This window comes from Hyperolius riggenbachi, chromosome 3, assembly GCF_040937935.1.
Source record: "Hyperolius riggenbachi isolate aHypRig1 chromosome 3, aHypRig1.pri, whole genome shotgun sequence".
NCBI lineage: Eukaryota > Metazoa > Chordata > Amphibia > Anura > Hyperoliidae > Hyperolius > Hyperolius riggenbachi.
The window spans coordinates 229,766,295-229,782,623 of NC_090648.1; the positions used below are offsets into that span (position 1 = coordinate 229,766,295).

At 42.1% G+C, this 16,329-nt stretch overlaps 1 protein-coding gene across 1 annotated transcript in view; it reads left to right on the plus strand.

Moving 5' to 3' along the window:
- SND1 (staphylococcal nuclease and tudor domain containing 1) overlaps positions 1-16,329 on the plus strand; it is a 977,252-nt gene that overhangs the window by 920,978 nt on the left and 39,945 nt on the right. The gene's annotated exons all lie outside the window — the stretch shown is intronic.

The window sequence follows — 16,329 nt, forward strand, 5'->3', positions numbered from 1 at the left end:
GACAGGGCTGATCTTTTGGTGTGTACACTCAGGATATGTGCATGGTGCAGTCACAGAAACCTGCAGCTCTGCTCCACTAACTGCCATAATCCTCTGAGGGGCAGCTATTGACATGACTATGTATTTGGTAAAGCACTGCGTAAGATGTTGGTGTGTGTGTATATATATATATATACATATATATATATATATATACATACATACAGAGATGGATTAAGATATAATGGGGCCCTAGGCAGGAAGTAAGTTTGTGGCCCCTTGTGGTCCTTTTGGTAAGCTGAAGTGTAGAGGTCAAAGAAAGTGGCAGGTGGGCCCCTTGACACCCACTAGGCCCCAATCACCTGCCTAGGTTGCAGGGTGGACGACCCAGCTGTGACTAATAATAATAGTAATGATGCACATACACTTCCAAACAATAATTCTGTCCAGACTCCGGAGCCAGGCCATTCATGCGCTACATTCCTACTGCTATATGGAGGGAAAGTGCATGAACTGTTCAGCGGTCTTTAACCATTTCAGCCGTGCGGACGTGATCTTCACGTCCGCAGCGGCAGGTGCTAGAGCCGCAGGGACGCGCTAGTCACGTCCCTGCAGTTTGGGGGGTCTGCAAGCGATCCTGCGGGCAAATGCCCGTGATCGCGCTGCTGCTGCTAGCAGGGGGGATTGGCTGCAGGGGACAAAAGTCCCCTGTGCCAATCCGAGCATGTCCGCCGAGAATAAACACTGTTTTTGTTCAAAAACAGTGTTTATTCTGTATATGGAGCCGACGCGATTTCCGCCGGTTTCCGCCGCCCGATCGTTACATTTATGAATGGAAACAATGTTTCCATTCATAATCTCCCCGCCGCCGCTGTGAACAGAGGCTTCCGATGGAAGCCTACGTCACTTCCCTGGTTACAATGTAGTGATACATTGTATCGCAATTAGCGTACATTGTACGCTAATGGGCTTTTTGCTCAGTAGGGACATCTTGTGGCCAAATAGTAAAACACACCTACTGACTTTGGGGAATAAAAATAAATGATTATTTATGTGAAGAGGACATAAAATTAATAAATAATGCTCTAAAAATTTGTGATGGATGTAAAACTAAAAAAATTCACCTTTATTTCCAAATAAAATATTGTCACCATACATTACACTAGGGGTATAATTTTAAGTCGCAGTAACCGTGACAAATGGCCAAATAAAAAGTGTGGATTTTAATTATGGTAGCATTAATTATTTTAAAACTGTAATGGCTGAAAACTGAAAAATATTTTTTTTTCCATTTTTTTCTTATTATTCCCATTATAATACATTTAGATTAAAATAATTCTTAGCATAATTTACCACCCAAAAAAAGCCTAATTGCTGGCGGAAAAAAAAGGTATAGATCATTTCGCTGTGATAAATACTGATAAAGCTATTGGGGAATGAAAGGGAGGAGCACTGACAGGTGAAAATTCCTCTCGTCCATAAGGTGAAAAATCCAAGCGGGCTGAAATGGTTAAAATGTGCAAACCTAGAGTCAGTAATAGCTTAAATGGGTTTAATTTTGTTTGAAATGGCTACATACAAGTCTGTAAACAAAGATGGATTAAGATGTAATGGGCCCTAGGCAAGTTAGTAGATGTGGGCCTCTTGTGGTATTTTTCGTAAACTGAAATGGAGAGTGGTCAGGGAGGGTGGCCTAGGTTGTTTGGTGGATAATCCTGCTCTGCCTGTGCAGCATTGCTGCATAAATGATTGGCTGGTAGTTGAAAAGGATGTTCCGCTACACCAACTGGCTGGATTGCAATAATAAACTCTTTATTCCGACATCATGGACCGTCCATACAGGTAAAAGCTCACGTGTATCATAGCTTAAGCTATGATGAAGGAGCCATGCTTTTTTGCTCTGATGCACGTGAGCTTTTACCTGTATGGACCATGATGTTGGAATAAAGCGTTTATTATTGCAATCCAGCTAGTTGGTGTATCGGAACATCCTTTTCAACTACCATCTACGATTCAGCACTTGATGTCATGCTCCCATCTAGTGTGATACCGGTGAGTTGTAGCAGCCCAGTCTCCTTTTCTATACATTATTGGCTCCAGTTAGCAGTAACCTAATTATTTTTTTTTTACTATCCTTCATTAATTGGCACGTTCTTTCTTTCCCTTTGGACATAATTCCTTATTTTGATGAGGTCATGGTGAAAACAAGGGGTGCTTCAGACTTTACTTTGCCGAAGACCAGTAAGGTGCTTCTGCATTTGCATTACAGCTGCTTATTCTGGCGAGGTCCTTGTTGTGTTGACAAATAATGCTGCAAATTCACTTTGTGAGAAAGACCGCTGCTGAGCAATGCATTATTTTACACATCATTTAGCTGCAGAGGGGTTAATATGTCTGTTCCCAGTGGCATTTATTTTCTTACATGCTTTTATGGTTTCAGTAACGTGAGGTATCATACAGGGAGGTCCTCTTTCCCTTTGACACTGCTTTGGTCAGCATTTGTAAATGTCTTTGTCTCCTCTCCGTGGATTTTCTCTGCCTCCTTTTCAGTCCATCCCTGCTGGGTGCTGCTAAGTCTGCAGGTTCAGCCTCATTTGTTAGCCCAGTACCCGTAGAAGTTTTACTTCCCTGGAGGTATGGAAAAGCGTACTCTGAAGCAACCGTAAACTCCAGTGTATTCCTCTGGCAGTTTATCTGTGTCACAATTGCTGACCAGTAAACACAGCATTTCTGCTGGACGGTGTGCTATTGAACAATTGGCAGAGGCTGTACAAAGTGATAATTGTATACCTGAACCATGTGTAGGCACACCTGGAATGTCTTACTGTGTCTTCATCTCTTCATTTCTACAAAATAAAAGAGAAAACGTTTTTTCTCTACTAGCCTACTTGCATGTATTATCTGTCTGGCTCAGTCTACATTTCTATTACGTTTACCTATTTTTAAAGTGGAACTTTAACCTAGGATTGAACTTCCCAATCAGTAGCTGAATACCCCCTTTCCCACAAGAGATCTTTACCTTTTCTTATGCTGGGAATACACAATGCGTTTCTGCCATTTGATTCTCTGCTCAATCGTTTTTGCCGCTCGATTCTCCACTCGATTCTCTTATCTTCCGCTCGTTTTTCGTATCTTTTTCCATTCACTTCTATCAGAAATCGAGTGGCAAAGCGATCGAACGTGAGATTGGACAGGTCGGAAATGATCTATCGAACCATCTATCTGCAGCAAAAACGCATTGTGTATTCCCAGCATAAAATAATCGGCGGGTGTCTGTGTTGCTGATAATGTGGGGAAACCCCTCCCACAGTGTGATTTCATGACTATAGTCCTGACACAGTTCTCTGTCTGAACCTTGTTGCATTTTGGGGAATAATTGTTTTTTCCAACTGTCAAACAAGCCATATCTCCCTCTGTACATTGAACTCTCAGAAACAAACATTCCGAACAGATTACCTGGAAGAACTAAAGATGTCACCACCAGTGATACATTTTAGAATGCGACTCAGGGAGAGGAAAGATTTTACAATGGGCAAACACTGACAAATCTATACATGAATATCGTAAAGAATATAGCAATTTTATTCATTATGTCATTTTCACTACAGTTCCTTTTTAACATCTTCAGCACTGGTGATAATTGCACCTTAAAGCAATCTTGTTGTGTCAGAAATTGGATGAAGACCGCTATAGCTGACCTCTTAAAAAGACCAAGTAGCAGGAACGAATAGATGTACTCGGCCTTTTGCTTTTAAAGCTACTGTCCTGGAACAAATGTTCGGATCAGGTGTCATAACTCCTGATTTATTTATTTTCTTTGGTGGGAGATGTAGAAAATAAAGCTACAGGTTCCGTTTTATACCTAGTAAACATACTTTTTCAGATCATCAGCACTATATATATATATACAGTGGTTTGCAAAAGTATTCAGCCCCCTTGAAGTTTTCTTCATTTTGTCATATTACTGCCACAAACATGCTTCAATTTTATTGGAATTCCACATGAAAGACCAATACAAAGTGGTGTACACGTGAGAAGTGGAACGAAAATCATACATGATTCCAAACATTTTTTACAAGTAAATAACTGCAAAGTGGGGTGTGCGTAATTATTCAGCCCCCTTTGGTCTGAGTGCAGTCAGTTGCCCATAGACCTTGCCTGATGGGTGCTAATGACTAAATAGAGTGCACCTGTGTGTAATCTAATGTCAGTACAAATACAGCTGCTCTGTGACGGCCTCAGAGGTTGTCTAAGAGAATATTGGGAGCAACACCATGAAGTCCAAAGAACACACCAGACAGGTCAGGGATAAAGTTATTGGGAAATTTAAAGCAAGCTTAGGCTACAAAAAGATTTCCAAAGCCTTGAACATCCCACAGAGAACTGTTCAAGCAATCATTCAGAAATAGGAGTATGGCACAACTGTAAACCTACCAAGACAAGACCGTCCACCTAAACTCACAGGCCGAACAGGCTGATCAGAAATGCAGTCAAGAGGCCCATGGTGACTCTGGATGAGCTGCAGAGATCTACAGCTCAGGTGGGGGAATCTGTCCATAGGACAACTATTAGTCATGCACTGCACAAAGTTGGCCTTTATGGAAGAGTGTTAAGAAGAAAGCCATTGTTAACAGAAAAGCATAAGAAGTCCCGTTTGCAGTTTGCCACAAGCCATGTGGGGGACACTGTAAACATGTGGAAGAAGGCCCAGTCCACCAAAACGAAGTTGCGATCACAATCCTGCCCTCCCAATAGGAGCCTAGGATTTCCCTGTAAAAAAGCAGGAAATAGTGCAATACTGCCTTTTAAGAAGCACCACGTGAGTCACTTCAATAGTTTGTGTAAATAAAGGCCTCCACCAGGACTATAGGAAAGCAAGGGGGATCTATATGCCCCCTCTGTGAGTCTCACTCACCAGATTCCTTCTTAAGTTTTATGCAAACAAGCCCTCCTTCCTGGGCAACAACAGCAGCAGTAAACACCTTTAAACACAAAGCGGAACTTGCATAGTGTAAAAAAGCTTTAAAATTTATTACTAAAATGCTTAAAAGATCTGCGTACCAGATTGAAGATCATACAAGCGTTTTCTATGTGTGCCAGCACCGCCACGGTCGGATCTCCGCTGCACGCCACAGTCCCCGCTCTGATCAATTCCCCCTTCCGTCCTGCGTGACTCCTAGCTCCGCCCTACGCGTTTCGTCATTCGACTCATCAGGGAATTTATTGGAGAGTGTGTGTACTCGGTTGAAGTCTGCGGATCCCCAATACATAATTGGTGACTTTGGTGCTAATTTATATATTTATATTACTGTGGAGCGCTGTCCTTTTCTCCTCTCCTGGGAGTGATCCATGTGGAAGAAGGTGCTCTGGTCAGATGAGACCAAAATGGAACTTTTTGGCCAAAATGCAAACCGCTATGTGTGGCGGAAAACGAACACTGCACATCACTCTGAACACACCATCCCCACTGTCAAATATGGGGGAGGCAGCATCATGCTCTGGGGGTGCTTCTCTTCAGCAGGGATAGGGAAGCTGGTCAGAGTTGATGGGAAGATGGATGGAGCCAATACAGGGCAATCTTGGAAGAAAACCTCTTGGAGTCTGCAAAAGACATGAGACTGGGGCAGAGGTTCACCTCCCAGCAGGACAACGACCCTAAACATAAAGCCAGGGCAACAATGGAATGGTTTAAAACAAAACATATCCATGTGTTAGAATGGCCCAGTCAAAGTTCAGATCTAAATCCAATCGAGAATCTGTGGCAAGATCACAAAACTACTGTTCACAAACGCTGTCTAGCTAATCTGACTGAGCTGGAGCTGTTTTGCAAAGAAGAATGGGCAAGAATTTCAGTCTCTAGATATGCAAAGCTGGTAAAGACATACCGTAAAAGACTGGCAGCTGTAATTCCAGCAAAAGGTGGTTCTATAAAGTATTGACTCAGGGGGCTGAATAATTACGCACACCCCACTTTGCAGTTATTGATTTGTAAAAAATGTTTGGAATCATGTATGATTTTCGATCCACTTCTCACGTGTACACCACTTTGTATTGGTAGTGAGTCTGTGAAGAGATTTGCTCGCACGCACGCTCACACACACGCTCGCACACACGCTCGCACACACGCTCACACACACACACACACACACACACACACACACACACACACACACACACACACACACACACACACACACACACACACACACACACACACACACACACACACACACACACACACACACACACACACTCTCTGAATATCTACCCAAATAACTAAAGCCTTTTAGTGGTGAAAACTAGATGGCCCATCTTTCTTCACAAGAGGATTTTCTGTACACAACCAGATACAATAAAGCTAGAGGGGTGTTCCTCTCACCTGCTCATTCAAAAGCCCTAGAAGAAGTAATTTGTCATAAGCATAGTCCAGCTCTTTCGTACAACAGCTCTTGGCATACAAAAAATAATTACATGTAAAAACAGGTTACTAAGCACTGCTGATTTGGAGTACCTTCGATGCACCTTCTGCTGTTCTTAAAATGATTGAATATCTACCAGCGCCATACATGTTTATGCATTGGAATGGCTTTGGTACAGAGTATAAAGCTGATCATACAAGGTTTAATAATGGACTGATGTGGCAAGGGACTGATCCCTCCCTGACTGAAGATCAATCAAGTAGCGATCGATTCTTTACCACATTAGCCACTCAGTCCTTGATTAGAGTTCTGCAGAAAAATAATAGCACTAGATGCAACATAAGTAGCTCTGCTGCTCCTCCCCTGCCTGCTCCCCTGTGGCGGAAATATGCATTGCAAGCAAGTTAATTGGAAAAGTTTACATGCGCACCGCAACGCTAATTTGAGACAGTTTCAAATATCTGCGTCGCCATTGACTTCTGGTACTTCCGGTCATTGTGCGTTACCACAGATGCTGTGCCATAACGAGCTGAAGACTTAGCGTCGGATCAGATGCTTCTGGCTCATCGCATCAGGTATGAAATGTACCATAGACTATAATTGCTTTAGCGTTGCCCTGCATTAAAAATATGTAATGCAACACAATGAAAATGCGCTAGTGTTCCAAGGGCCTTGGGCTTGGTTCACACATAAAAAGTTTGACAGTTGGCATCAGTTTTGTGTGTTTCTATGGCTGTGTTCACACATAAATCTGTACATTTCCGGTCCCAGGAAGTCCTGTAGATTTTGTAGCAGTTTTCTATGAGTGTGTCCACACATAAAAGGTGTACATTTCAGGTCCATTCAAGTAAAAAAGAAAAAAAAATACTGATACAAAACTGACTGGACCGGACCGGAAATGTACAGATTTATGTGTGAACCAAGCCTAAGGGCTGTTTTACGCTGCAAATGGCAATTGCAAACAGTGCAATTTAATTATGATTTTTATCATTTTCCAGCGTGCTATTTTTTGTGTTTTGTCTTTTTGCAGTTGTGATAGCGTTTTGTGTTTGTCACTGAATTGGTCCAGATTGCAAGTACAAACACTAAAAAATGCAGCAGGATGGATGTTTACGATCAGCCCAAATTGGATCACAATCTGATCACACTAGTGTAAACATGTCCCCACAATTTACGTTATGTCGCCTGTGTTCATGCGTGTCGTAATTCGCAAACAATCAAAAATGGATGCAAAACTCAGCAAATCCAGTGTAAAACAGCCTGGAATTTAGTTACCGTGCCACTTTTAGGTATAGGTGCTGGTATAAGTGCTGAATCCTATTTCTTCATATACGATTAGATCAGTTTGGTTATGAGAAAATCTTTATTGCTTCTGGTACAATCACTGAGCCAACCTATGTATGGATAAAAATGAAGATGAACTTTTGAATAATAATCCCGTCCCTCTGTGTAAATGGATGCCACTATTTTTCTGCAGTGATCAAGAGTGATCATTTTATAGAAGATCATTTAATTGTGAAGTGAACAACTTTTTTTAATTTTTACTGTAAAGACAAATGTAATTAATCTACTTCCTCGAAAAGGGAGGTATTTATCTAAATTCATTTAAATACCTTTTCTTTCAAATAAATATATCCTGTTGGGGTAGTGAAAATATGTAATTTTACATAATTTGTATTCAGCATGCAGAATGCTTTACAACAAAATGCCCTGGGAAATGTGTTTTTTTCTTTTTCTTAACATCTGGAATAACTGTATAAATTGTTCTTTTTTGCCTTGTGTATTTAGTTATAAACTTAGGAGTTTTGAATCCGGATGATACCATTTATTGGCTAACTTACAGATGGATAAATAGTGAGCTTTCAGCTTATAAAAAGCCTTCATCGGACTGGTTCCTGACAAACACTGAAAAACACAGCTTATATACACTGACATACAGAGGAGAAACATTATTTTTTATAAACTTAGGCATAATTAAATCTGAGGTAGCACACAAGCACTAGATGCCATTTTTTTTCTTCAGTTGCTTTTCCTTCTGCATTACTGCAACTAGTCCTTCACTCTATTGATTGTTAAGCTGTACATTTATGGATGTAAAATGAGGAGTTTGCTCATACAATTTGCATTGATAAAACAGGACTAGCAGGGTAAAAATAGAACAACTTCTCTAAGCCGTCCTCCATTAAGACCTAGTTTGAAGATTTTAGCAGCGTCCCGGTTATGACTTCATTGAATGTGTGCAGCTCAAGTTCCAGATTTTGCTGGGTCAGCAGGATGCAAGCTTGCTGAGAGTTCTTTTTAAAATCCATGTTCCCATGGCAACTCTCATAGTGTCTAATGAAGGGTGAGACCAGTGAGGTGAGAAACACTAAGGTGCAGAGACTTTCTAGCTGACCAAGCATTGTAGAGACAGAAGAAATGACTGTTCAGGCATTCCTCCCTTAGATCTTTGTAGCATGTGTAACCCTGCTTTTTGCATCTGTTTCATGTATGAAAGAATTACACTGTCCTCTGTGGTTTACAGTGTTTCAGGCATGGTTCTGCTGCTACCCACAGCTGAAACCCAATGTTATATTGTGGTATGTAGCTTGTCAGCACAAAAAGAAAAAAAATGATCTAATACCTGCCTCTCCAAACAAATCCAACTCAATATTTAAAGTACGCCTGAACTGAGTAGGATATGGTGGCAGTCATGATTATTTTCTCTTAAACAATACCAGCTGCCTGGCTGTCCTGCTGATCTTTCTGGCATCAGCAGTGTCTGACTCACACACCTGAAAAGTCATGCGGCTAATCCAGTCAGAAACATCTGATCTGCATGCTTGTTCAGGGTCTTAAGGTCCGTACACACGCCGGACTGCAGGCAACGACGGGTCTGTCGTCACCTCCCGCTGGGCGGGTTTTCAACAGACAGTCCGGCGTGTGTACAGTCTGTCGGCGGACTGATAAGGCTGTTTCTGAGCGATCCACCGGGCGGATCGCTCAGAAACAGCCGTATCAGTGTGCAGACAGACTGTACACACGCCGGACTGTCGCTGGAACGCCCACCCAGCGGGAGGTGACGACGGACCCGTCGTTGCCTGCAGTCCAGCGTGTGTACGGACCTTAAGGCTAAAAAGATTAGAGACAGAGGATCAGCAGGGCCGCCAGGCAATTTGCATTGTGTAAAGATAATAAAAAGAAAATATCTTGTCCAAATTACATTTGTTTCTATTGCTGTGTATATACTCTACTATAAGCTGAGCTTTTCAGCACCCAAAATATGCTGAAAGAAAATCAGCCTTGGCTTATACTTTACTCACCTGGTGTGCAGAGTTGTGCCACTATACAATCCTCCCTGCCAGGGCCAGCCTTAGGCTTTGAATGCACCAGATTATGATCTCACCCAGCCATATGAAGAGAAGAGCATACTTGCAACAGTGAGTCGCCTTCAGCCCTTCCTGTTGCAGTGTACAGTATGCAGTGTCCCATCTCAGACGGCCTTTAGTAACATTTCTTATTACTGAGCCACTAGAGGGCATCATAGAGATGAGACACTGCAAATGCGACAGACAAGACTGAAGAGAGATTCCAGTGGTGTTGACAGGTGAATAACTACTGCAAGCACGCTCCACTCCTCATATGGCAAGGGATGGGGACACAGGATGATGCCTCCCGAGCCTTACAGCGACCCAGAGGGATGTTTGTATGGCGGAAACTCTGCATATATGTGAGCGACTACCTAATACTGTGGGCACATCTGTCTAGTTATACTAGGGAAGCAGTATGCTGGGAGCAGCTCTTGCTATCTATGCTGTGTTTGGGGGTTACCAAATAATGAGGCAAATCTGGCTATCTGTGCAGGGTGTGGGTACCAAATTCTGGTGCTCATCTGGCTATGCTGGGGTGGGTGGGGTACCGAATACGGGGGTACATATATCAGTAGCTGCTGCATTTCCCACTGTAGGCTTATACTTAAATCAATCACTTTTTCCTGGTCTTCGTAGGTAAACTAGGTACATTGGCTTTTAAGCGAGTATATACTCTTTTAGTAAACCTTAAAACACACTAACACACTAATTTTCTGGGCCAACTTCATCAGGCCAATAACAGGCCAAATGAGAAAAAGCCATTTAACATCCAAAATGTTTCCAGTTTTTGTTTTCTGTATTTTTAGGGTGTCAAGACACTTCGGCTGAAATGATGGGAAAAATGGGTCATTCATTTGAATGGGTAGCCCTTGAACGACAAGCACCGTTGCCGGCGGTTAACATCATGCGTGCGGCCGTGTGAGCCGGCCCTTATAGAAGAAGCAGAATGGTGTGGTTGCTCTTTTTTTCATACCACGTGTATGTAATGTATCACTAAGTGTAATAGGACCTCAGATCACATTTGCAGCTAGGTGACCCTCTGGCGATATGTATAGAGCAGTGGATTGTACACAGGTGCAGAGTATTGAGAGTAACATTCCGCTGCTTTAGCCACCCAACACAGTTTTCGGCAGCGATTTGGGGCTAGTACCTTGTTGTTCAGCTGACTCTTATCGATCCCCTTAACATTAAATATATACAACCAAAGTCCTGCATCTAAACTAAGGACACCAGAGAAAACTGCTCTGCCATATTGAGACTTCCCTGATGTCCTCTATACAAAACATTTAAAAAAGGGTGTGCACTGAATACATATGTGCCCATTATCTCATCAGTGCAGCTCCTGTCCTAAAGTGAAGAATTAATTAGATTTTATTGCCATTTCGACTGGAGAATTTCAGCAAACCTTTCACAAAGTCGAGATTAGAAATTTGTACTCCTTGTCACTTAACTGTTTCTGCTAACATACTGAGGTAACACATGAAAATCCCTGTTCTGCTTATTATTCTGGCATAAATAGCAAAATGGCAGCTTCCATGCTAGCACCAAGACAGTAGATATCGCCTAGAACTACAAAATGTCATGTTTGAACTGTAAATGATAAAATGAGAACGAACCATAAAGTATTGTTTTGCGTTTGTTATTCGGTGACTCTGCAGCTGATTTGTGTATTCAGCAGCAGGAAAGCACTGTGGAAGCTCTGGGAGACCTCATACTGTGTCTGAATACATGGTTTTTACTCTATTCCTCCTCTTTCCATCCCTCTTCTGCGTGACAGGCTGGCTCAGGGTCACAAGCAGAAGCACAGTACCCTTTCTGGCCACAGCTACTGGGCTACTCTAAGTGAGACACCTCCTGCCCGCATGTGACCTAATCTTTTTCAGGAGGGGGCATGAATAGCCAACAAAATCTTGATTTCGTGGCTTAGTAGGGCAGTTTTGGAACATTTATTCATGATACTCTGTTGCATGGGCATGTTTAAAGCTTCACATATGCTGTCTATCCATCTTAGCCTTTTGTCATCCTCCTCTTCCTTTGCCCTCAATTTTTCCAAGCATCAAGTATTTCTCCAAAGAATCCAGTCTTCTCATTATGTGACCAAAATATTTGAGTTTTAATAGTCGTATCAGATCTTCTAGTGAATGCTCTGGCCTTATTTATTTAAAGTGGACCAAAACCAACATTTTTTTTAATTCAAAATATTTAGTTGCACCACTCTGACACATACAAAGATAACAACTTCTTCAAGCCTATGAGCATTGCAGTGCATGCTTTTCACCCTTCTCTTTTCATAACTAGGGTTATACAGGTGGCATCCATTACTTCTGAGCTTAAAGCGGATCCGAGATGAAACACTAACTATAACAAGTAACTTGTCTATATATCTTATCTAAAGTTTAGATAGTTTACACAGCATATCTAGCTGCAAAAGTTTAAAAAGTGTATGAGTATTTATTCGTGTGATACAATGGAGGCAGCCATGTTCTTTTTGTCATATTGTCACAGGCTAAGAGCTGGAGATGGTATCAGATTTCTTGTGTGTAAATTCAGTCCCCTCTCCTCCTCCCTCCTCCCCTCTGCCTTTGAAATCAATGGCTAGTAACACCTCCCCCCTCCTCCTGCCCAGACTGAACTCCTGTAAGCCCTTGCTATTGTCTGAAAGTGCCTTGGCACTCTGAGGGCTGTGGGCGTGGCTTTTTTAGTTTATAGGGAATTAAACTATTAAAACAAAAACAAAAAAGTATTTGGCTTGAGGAATGCCCTATAAACTATAGGAAAGGGACATAATTATGCAATGAGTAAAAGTTCATCTCGGATCCACTTTAATAGGAGGTTTTAGATCATGGGTGTGTTTGTCATCAGCTACCCTCCCTCACAGGGGCGTCGTCTATGTGAAATCTCACACAAGCTGAGATCACCTCCCCTGTGACATCATCAGTAGCAGCCTGTGTTTTGTTTTTTATATCCTCCACCAGTCTGCCGGATTCTGTCCCGGCAATATGAAAGGATGGAATAAATGTAAAATATTTTATTTGTCATCATGCAGCTGAAAAAAGGCTGCTATTTATTATTATAATTTACAAAATCGATTTTATTTCTGAAATCTTGTATTTTTAATTTGGGTCCACTTTAAGTATTGACTGTTTAGATCTTATAGCAATCAAGGGAACTCTCCGTTTCTTTCTCCACACCCACAGCTCAAAAGCATGCTGTACATTTTACAACACATAATCTTACTCATAGTCCAACTTTTACAACCATATGTTACTACTGGGAAGACCATGGCTCTAACTATCCTGAGCTTTGTTGTTAAAGGGACATCTCTATCCATTTGTATGTTGTTGAAACTTGCCATAGCTTTCCTTCCAAGCAACAAGCTTTTCTTAATTTTATGGCTGCAGTTACCACCTGCAGGGATCTCCCAGGAAGATGAAATTTGTTACAACTTCTACTTTTTCTCCTTCTATTTGCAGATGGTTTATTGGAGCAGATGACATTACTTTAGTTTTCTTGATGTTAAGCAGTAGGACCAGCATTGGCACTTTCTTGTTTGACATTCATGACTAGGCTCTTTCATTTTTTCTCAGTTTCTGCCCTCAGAGTGGTAATATCGGCAATTCTCAGATTGTTAATATTCCTGCCCACTATTTTAATTTTAGCATATGGGACTCCTCTAAACCAGCTTTCCGCATTAGAGCTGGTTCACATGGACGTTTTCCTGGCGTTTAACACAATGTTTTAGACGCAAGTTTTTCAGGATCTACTGCCATCTAGGCTAGCTACATGATATTAAAAAAAATATCGGGCGGAAAAAAAACCCTCCCGCGGCCGCACAGCCGCGGGAATCAGAACGCCCAGCAGGTTAACCAATTGTGAACCAGAGAGGTCTGAGATCAGAGAGAGATCTGATCAGATGTCAATCAGAGAGAGATCTATCTATTGTTCACTTAAAGGGAAGGTTCAGGGAGGGTGGGTAAAAAATAAAAATCAATTTCCACTTACCTGGGGCTTCCTCCAGCCCGTGGCAGGCAGGAGGTGCCCTCGCCGCCGCTCCCGGTAGTCTCCGGTGGCCGACCCGACCTGGCCAGGCCGGCTGCCAGGTCGGGCTCTTCTGCGCTCCAAGGCCCGGAACTTCTGCGCCCCACGCCGGCGCGCAGACGTCATCGGACGTCCTCCGGGCTCTACTGCGCATGCGCAGTAGTTCTGCGCTTGCGCAGTAGAGCCCGGAGGACGTCCGATGACGTCAGAGCGCCGGCGTGGGACGCAGAAGTTCCGGGCCTTGGAGCGCAGAAGAGCCCGACCTGGCAGCCGGCCTGGCCAGGTCGGGTCGGCCACCGGAGACCACCGGGAGCGGCGGCGAGGGCACCTCCTGCCTGCCACGGGCTGGAGGAAGCCCCAGGTAAGTGGAAATTGATTTTTATTTTTTACCCACCCTCCCTGAACCTTCCCTTTAAGGAAAAGTCTGGCAAGGTATTGCAGGCTGAGTTTACTTGCACTGCATAAAGTTGGTTTGGGCAAGATTTTTTTCTATGCAAAAGTTACACTTTAAGCCAGCTACGTTTTTCTTCCCCCTGCCTGAGCAAGGTTTCAATACCATTTATTTCTAAAGATAAGTTAATGTTCATTGTGTGAAATTCTGATTATGAATGTATTTTTAAACATTTTTTCCATTTCCATGCTCACACACATTGATTGTAAATGCCACTGGTTGTTTTCACTATTGTGTCTGAGAACATGAATGAGTGTAATGCAGCCTTTCAGAGTTTTAGTATGGTCGCCTGTGGAGACACGGCTTTTTAGATTTGCTTTAGTAAAGCCCATCTCTGTTCATATTCTGTTTCATTTCCAGCAGCTTTATTAAATCTTCATTTAATAAATGAACAGTGCTAAGTGACTGCAGACTGGCTCTGAATGGGACCGCACTATAAACTGAAAATCTGTTTTTATCACATTTGTCAGTAGTAAGCAGGGGAGCTTTGGCAAACAGATGAAATGTATCCAGAGCTTTACATTGTCAAGTCTGTCGCAGCTGAATCCACAGGTGTGTGCACTGTTGCATCCTATTGTAGAATGCACAGCAAGTTACACCATTGTTCTTTTGCCTGTGCTCTTTTGCACCTGCACAGATTATGTTTAAGTCACTCTCCTTGTTATCACATAATTAAATTCTCCTATTAATGCAGACATGTTCCTGCTGCAAACCTTCTTTGATAGTCCATTTTTTGTTGTCTGTTCAAAAGCTGAGAGATCCACAATGTTATCTGTGGCTGCAGAAGCACACGGCATGTTTACATCGCAAGTAATGGGCTTTTTTTTTTTTTTTTTTTTAACAACAACATTGTGCTGAGTGCTCTGCCAACCATCTGTATAGGAGGTTGGCACTGGTCTGCTTAAAATGCATCTATACTTTCCAGAAAAGAATCTCCTATTGCGTTTATCAGCCTTGTTGATATTAGACACATGTGCTAGGCCTTTCTTCTGTAATTTGGGAAATTACTTTTTGGGGGGTAAATGACCATTTCTTCCAGTACAAGATTCTGAAACTATTTGGGGGCCTATTTTATAAAGAGGCTTTGAAAATGTGAGCTGTCAGGTTGCATCCTTCTTGCAAGAAAATGCTCTCACCTGATTTAAAAAGAGAGTCACATTGCATGAATAGTGTCCCCACCTTTATCACCCAGCTAAAGCCCAAGTGAACCCTGCTTTGAAAACATCCTGCAAAAATGCACAATATAAATACTCAATCTTGACCAAGAGAAATAGGAAATTTGCTCAGAATCCACAAAGTTAGTGTCACAGTCGGTCCAAGAATGAATTATTCAGCTGTGTAAATACTTCATCTATCTCTCCTAATTGCCAGTAGCTATATTTAAAGGAGATGGCAACTCCAAATACCATAAATGTCAATGTATTAATGTCACCTTTATGCACTTTATACGGTAATTCCCAAAAATATCTCAATTCTGGCAGCAAACTGTATTTATGACTGTTCTCTGTAACCACAAAATGTGCCTGCTAGGTATAATTACTGAACTTCACTGTCTTCCTAATGAAGACTCTTATTGCAGGGACTACTCTCCATAGTCACAAAATCTATAACAACTCGATGCTTTGATCCTGGAACTCCAAGGGTTGCACAATGGATCAATTTAGTAAACGCACTATCATAAAAAATGTTTTTTGCAAACCATAACTCTCCTCAAATATGATTAACTTTGTGATGTGTGTCTAAACACACACACATATTAAAATACACCTGAACTGAGAGGGATATGGAGGCAGCCATATTTATTTACTTTTAAACAATCCTAGTTGCCTGGCTGTCCTGCTGGTCTCTTTGGCTGCAGTTGTCTGGATCACACAGTTGTGTTTGGACTGCAGTCAAACCTCTGATCTGTATGCTTGTTCAGGGGCTATGGCTATAAGTATTAGAGGCAGATAAGCAGAAAAGGGAATAAATATGGCAGCCTCCATATCCTTCTGTTTAGTTGTACTTTAACACTTCTGTTTGAGGCATTTTGTTATTTATGTATTTGAGATGAAACTTCTGAGACAAGCTAATTGAGATAGGTAAGAGATGA